The following is a 6,000-nucleotide window of genomic DNA, read 5'->3' on the forward strand; positions in this document are numbered from 1 at the left end:
CTCCTTGGCTCATGCTGATTTTCTCCTTGTGGGATTTCTCCTGGGTCATCAAACCCCCACAATCTAAGGTCAATAAAAGCAAGGAGATCACTTGTTGCTCTGGACATAGCTATAGTTCTCAAGTTGTTACCCCAATGATACCTTCTCTCCCTTGGTATTTCCAAGAGTGCTCATCTTTCCTTTTGAAGTTTAAAAACAGATTTCTTACTGCTGCTGGAGCTCCAAATCTCTTTCTGTTTTGTGTCTATCTTATCCTTCCAGGGTGGGGAGTCATTTTGGGCTAATTTTCTAAGGTGGGTGGTCTCTATCCCTTTGTCCAGAAAAGTTTTTGGACTAGGCAGCTATGTGAGCATTGGAGGTGAGGTGTAGCTAGCTCAGTAGTAGAATGCTTGCCCAGCACATGTGAGACTGGGCTTGATACCTAACACTGCAAAACCAAACCAAACCAGCAGGACATTGCCATCAGATCCAGTAATATGGACCACACAGAAAACAGGACAGCTGCTGATGTCACCGTGGAGATCATCCATCCCTCTTGCTTGGCTTTAAGTGCTTGCCACCTTTTAGCTGCATTTGAACACCACCCTTCTTGGGGGTGAGTAAAAAGCTTTGCACAGCCTTTGTAATATTACTCTCCTTATCTGCAGATTTCTGTTACAACTTTATCTCAAACCCAAATGAAGGGAGGCATGTAATTTAAATTCTCTTCCCTGTAAGTCAGGCTGTGCTTCTCATTCCATTACCCCCTTATTAAGTAGTTATACAGTTCAGGGAAAGTCAACACAATCTGGAACGAGTTCATACTAATCCCTTGCACTTGTAGAAACACTTTCCAATAGAAAATACTGTGTGCGACTTTGCTTTATTGCCAGGGTGTTTTTGGAGTAAGTAGGGCAAGCGTTGATTGCAGAGAGAGAAACCAAGACTTTCAGAGGGTAAGAGTAGGGCAGACAGATGGCCAGAGGGTCTCATGTCTAGGACTTGGGATTCTGTTTTTCCTCTACCTAGGACTTTGTCTCGTTTTATATTCCTATGGTTTACATTGTGTCCCCTCAAAGGATGTGTTGAAGTCCTAATTCTGGATATTTGTGAGTATCACCTTATTTGGAAAAGGGAGTCTTAGTAGGATGCAATTAAATAAAAAGAAGCTCATATTACCTTGGAGGTGCATCTTAACCCAGTAACTGTTGTCTGTCAAATAGAGATACACTTAGACACAGGCACAGAGGGAAGTGCCACATACTTAAAGAGTTTGAAGTTCTGTAGCTATAGGTCAAGAAAGAAACGGGAAAGTTTGCTAGAGGCTTCCTGAAACAAGGAGGAGAAAGTCCTGAGGGATTCTTCTGGAAGCTTCCAGAAGGAATCATTGGTTTCAGGTTTCTAGTTTCTATACCTATATGAGAATGAGTTTCTGTTGTTTTTGATTTGCCAGTAGAGATTACTTGCTATGGAGACCTGAGGGAACTGAAATGAACTCCATCCTTTAATTTCATTAATGTAGAAGGTTCTTTGAGACTATGTGAAGTCTGGCAGGCATTCTTCTCAATAATGAGTCCTGCCTATGAGCTTCTGTTTCTTAGGGATTATAAAGCATAATCACTCCAGTAAATAGTTTTATCCATAAACTGGCCACCTCTAGAGTAAACTCCATGATCCTTGACACTCAGCTAGTTCAAAATGAACTTAGCTGATCTCCCACCCACCTACCCCCAGTGGGAGTTCTGCTCATGAGGCCAAGACCCTAACTGGAATGCAGGCTAAGGATTTCCAGCATTTCTGTGCTGAGAACTGAGTTTTCCCTTTCCCATTTTTAGTCTTCACATGCGATCATAATTTTAAAGTTGAGCTGACTCTTGACCAAAGAGGTCAGCCTCAGCCTCCTGTTTTTGGAGGTTCTGTGCACAGAAATAAACTACACTGAGAGAAGGGCTCAAACTTCTTAGCTTTCCTTCTCAAAGCAGCAGAGTTGGTAGAATTGGGAGGATCTATCCAATGTTCTGCAAATGTGTTGGCCCTGCAAAGATTTAATCCAAACTGCTTCAAAATGGACCTCACCATCACCTGAGGTTCCTAGAGAGCTCTGCTCTCTTCCTTCAAGTTCTTTCATCCTGAGGTTATGAGATCCGTGGCCGACTGATCGGCAGCCTGTCATGGCAAAGGATTCTGACCTACATTCCCACAATGAGAACCTAGTGAATTACATTTCATTGCCCATCAGTTGCCTGAGTTCCGCTGGCCTGCCTCCCACCAAGAATCCTGTCCCCACTGAGAGGAAAGTTTTAAATACTTCCTCTAGGGATTCTTAGTTTGGAGGTGGAGGGAAAGAAAGAAGGAAATGGCAATAAAATTGAAAAAGATCACAAATTTTGCCACAGTGCCTAAACATTGTAGTTACATACAAATTGAATATAAGACTCATTAACTTTACATGAATAATAACAAAGAGACAGGGGACAGGGCTTCTGGGAGGAATGGGGTTTTCATGGGCTATGACAAATGTAAAAGAGGGTGGAATCAGAGAACAAGAGCCTTGGGAAGGTGGGTGTGTATTTTGGAAGCCACCACTGCTGGCAACAGGCAGTCTCTCTGGACCAGGTGTCACTCCCAGTTTCTTTAGTTCCCTGTATAGATCTCTGCTAGATGGGAAGTGGAAGTGGGGGGGGGGGGGAGGGGGCAGAGGAACAGCAGAAAAGGCTGTGTTTGCCTCTGGTGTTTACTAATCCTGACAGATTAAGTTTCTCTCTCCAAAGGCTAGCTTTCTGGAACCATTTCTGTTCCTCACCCTACCAAGGTTGCAGTTTCTCTGGACAACCAGGTTAAGGCAGGCCAAGGAACAGTTGAGCGCTTGTGTGAGATTCTGACTCCCTCACATCCAGCCCTGTTTTCACCCAAGAATGTACTTAATCTTGTGGCCAGGCTACTTTCCTAATGAGAGATTAAAAGATTGGGTAGCTGAATTTCCTGAAAGGCCCGAGGATTGCATCATTCCATTTGCTGGGCTGTAAGTGGCCAGGGTAAGAGCCATGTGATGGAGTGATAAGTCACAGAGGAAAACTGGACCTAGTTAACTGAGATTTCCCCCTCACCTCCTTGCCTGTGCGTTTATAGCTGTATGCCTGTATGCATGTATGTGCGGATGGGTGGGTTTCCCCCCTTGTCTGAAGTGCCTATTCTGTCTTTTCAACTAGCTTATGTGTGTTCTGTCTTCGGGATGAAACTCCTGTCTTTTCTGTCTTGGGAAGATGTCCTTGGTCTTCTGGCTTGCCACTTCCTCTGTTCCTTCTCACTTCATCAGTCTTGGTCTTTGTTTTGAACTCTGGAGCTTTCCTGTGCCATCCGGAATGGTCTGCATCCATTCACTCACTAGATTAGGCCCCCTGCAGCCTCTGAGCACCCAACAGTGTTTCTCTACATACTTCTGCAGCCTAGAGTTGCACCTGTCTGAGAACACAGGTTTCTAGTATGCTTATAGAGGAAGAAAGAGGCAAAAAGGGAGCAAAATGAGAAAAGGAGAGGGGAGGAGCAAGTAAGAAAGGCAGGGGCTTGGGAACTTGAGTGACATGAGGTTCACAAAAGAAAATCACGGGTAACAAGAGCCACCAGGATGACAGGACTCTCTCGGGAGATGCTAGCACACTAGCCTTCAAGAACATTCTCTAGCCTCAAAATGGGTTACAGGATAAAGACCTACCACACAGTGTTACTAACTCTAGGTTTCTGTTCCTTGCCATTTCTTCTTTGCCCTAACAAATATTTGCAGAGTGTCTGATGCATATTCAACACGGGAGTAGGCCAGAAATGGAGAAGGGAGGTGATTCAAAACCAAACCAAACCATGAGAGATAAACTCTAACTTTGAGTCCCCAAGCGCAGTTGAATGAACAGAAAAGAAACTTAGCTTATGTTAGTAGGCTTTAAACCTGGAAAAAATCACTGCTTTGGAATGCTGAGTGAGTGCCCACCATGGGCCAGCCACTGTCCTGGCAAGGTGCTGTGAGGAACATATATCTTCCTTGACCCCACCCTCAAATTGGTGCAAGGAGTTTACTGTACCCATGATGTTATTTCTTCTTGACACCAGCCTCCAAACTGCTTCAGCTTAGATAAGAGAATGGCTTTTGGGTATTCAGCAGCATGTAACCCTTTCTTGGCCGCTCTTATCTCGCCATTCAATTTTTTTTCTCACACAACTTTGAAGAGAGAAGGGAAAGGGAAGGGTGAGTGTAACAGACATGGTGACCCTTAGAAGCCTGGCTCTGTTCCTCTTAATGACCCTCTAAATTGTGCATGTAAAGCATGAAAGCTAAAAACTAACCCGCCTCGATGTGCCATCAGAGACGTTGAATAATTAGATTCTGATAAGTACCTCCAGTTGGACATCTTTTCCAAATACATGTTGATTTATAACGTCTGTGCCTGGTAGGGAATTTCTATAGGTGACTCTGCCTGGTATCTTTGGAAGTTGCTTCTGTCAATACTGTCATGCCACAATTCTAGAACCCCAGTTAGATTGTTCTACAGATGTTTAAGGGGTACACGCCCATCTGCCTGCCTTCACCCAAGCTAAAATGATAAATGTGTGAATAAACTTGACCCTGTGTTGCCTGGAGGGAGGTACCGGGCACCAAGTCTTTTCAGCATAACTGGAGTCTGAGATTCTCAGAGTGGGAGGGAAGGGCAAATGAGGCCAAGTTGTGAAAGGGCCTGGAGGTTGGCTTTGGGGAGTCAGTGGAAAGCAAGCAAAGTCTATGTTGGTGGCCTTCTGGGCTTTGCTGTTGCTGCTGTGTAGACTGTGGGCTGGAAAACAGTCAAGGCAGAGCTTGGATTAAAAAAACTGTGAAGGCAGAAAGGTAGGTGCTGAGGGACACAGAGGGCAGTGATCAGCAGTTTTCACATAAGATGCAATCTTGTCCTTTGCAACCCTGTCCAGTGAACTAAGACTTTACTTCTAAAATGTACTCCTCTGTCTCATTAGATACGGTACACTCAAAATGGCCAACTAGAGATTAATAGCATGCAAGGTCACAGGGGTCGAATCACTGACTCACAGTGTATGGGGGCATGAGTTTCGCTGCGCTATGAGACTCCCCTGTGCGGCCGAGGGTCTGTGGCACACCATGTTGGTAGAAGGCACAGATTCCTTAGGGTAGAAGAAAATGTTTATTCATTTATGGAGTGCTCAGGGACCCACCAGCAACTCAGGACTCGGGAGTTTCCTGCCAGACTTATTTCCTGGAATAGTTGACACAATTTCCTATTAAAGCCTTCATTTAATGCAGCCTTAGTCCCAGTCATCGCCTATCTTGATTTTCTTGCTTAACAGTTTCTTCACCAGCTGCTGCTATCAGTAAAAGCTGGGGTGCTTGACAGATCCTCTGAAATATTTATCCCTCTTTCCCTTCCTTTGAAATCAGAATTCTGGATTCCATTTTCCATAATGAATGAGAGTCCCATTTTCTAGGCTCTCTTGTTTTTGTAAGCCCCCCGTCCCCCAACAGCAGATCTTCCTTTTGGGTTTACATCAGCATTTAGCTAACTTCCTGAACACTTCACTCATTTCCTGAGCCTATTCCAAGGAAGGGAAAACATCCTACTTCAGAAATAAATGCAAATAATCGCAGAGATTATTTCTATTAAATAAATAGTGTAAATGCAATGGAATTTCCTGCAAAATGTCAATTTACCATGGATATTTCAACAAAAAGCTATCGGCCACAGCCTCCCTAGTAGGTCTCATTGTATTTGTGGGTAGTCGGAGGAATTAGAACCAGTTTGTCAGTCAAAGATGTTTCTGAAGAGGTAGGTTACACACAGCTGCAATGTTTCCTCTTGTGGAATTGAAAAAACAAAAAAACTAAGAAACCCGAACACTGGAAAATTGTTATCATTAGGTCAGTAATTATGAAGTGCTTTTGTTTTTGTTTTGTTTTAAAATAGGAGTCTTCTGACACCTACTGGTTATGCAAGGTAGAACAATTTTAGGGCAGAAACAGGCATTTTG

This window comes from Mus musculus, chromosome 7 (assembly GCF_000001635.26).
Source record: "Mus musculus strain C57BL/6J chromosome 7, GRCm38.p6 C57BL/6J".
Classification (NCBI taxonomy): domain Eukaryota; kingdom Metazoa; phylum Chordata; class Mammalia; order Rodentia; family Muridae; genus Mus; species Mus musculus.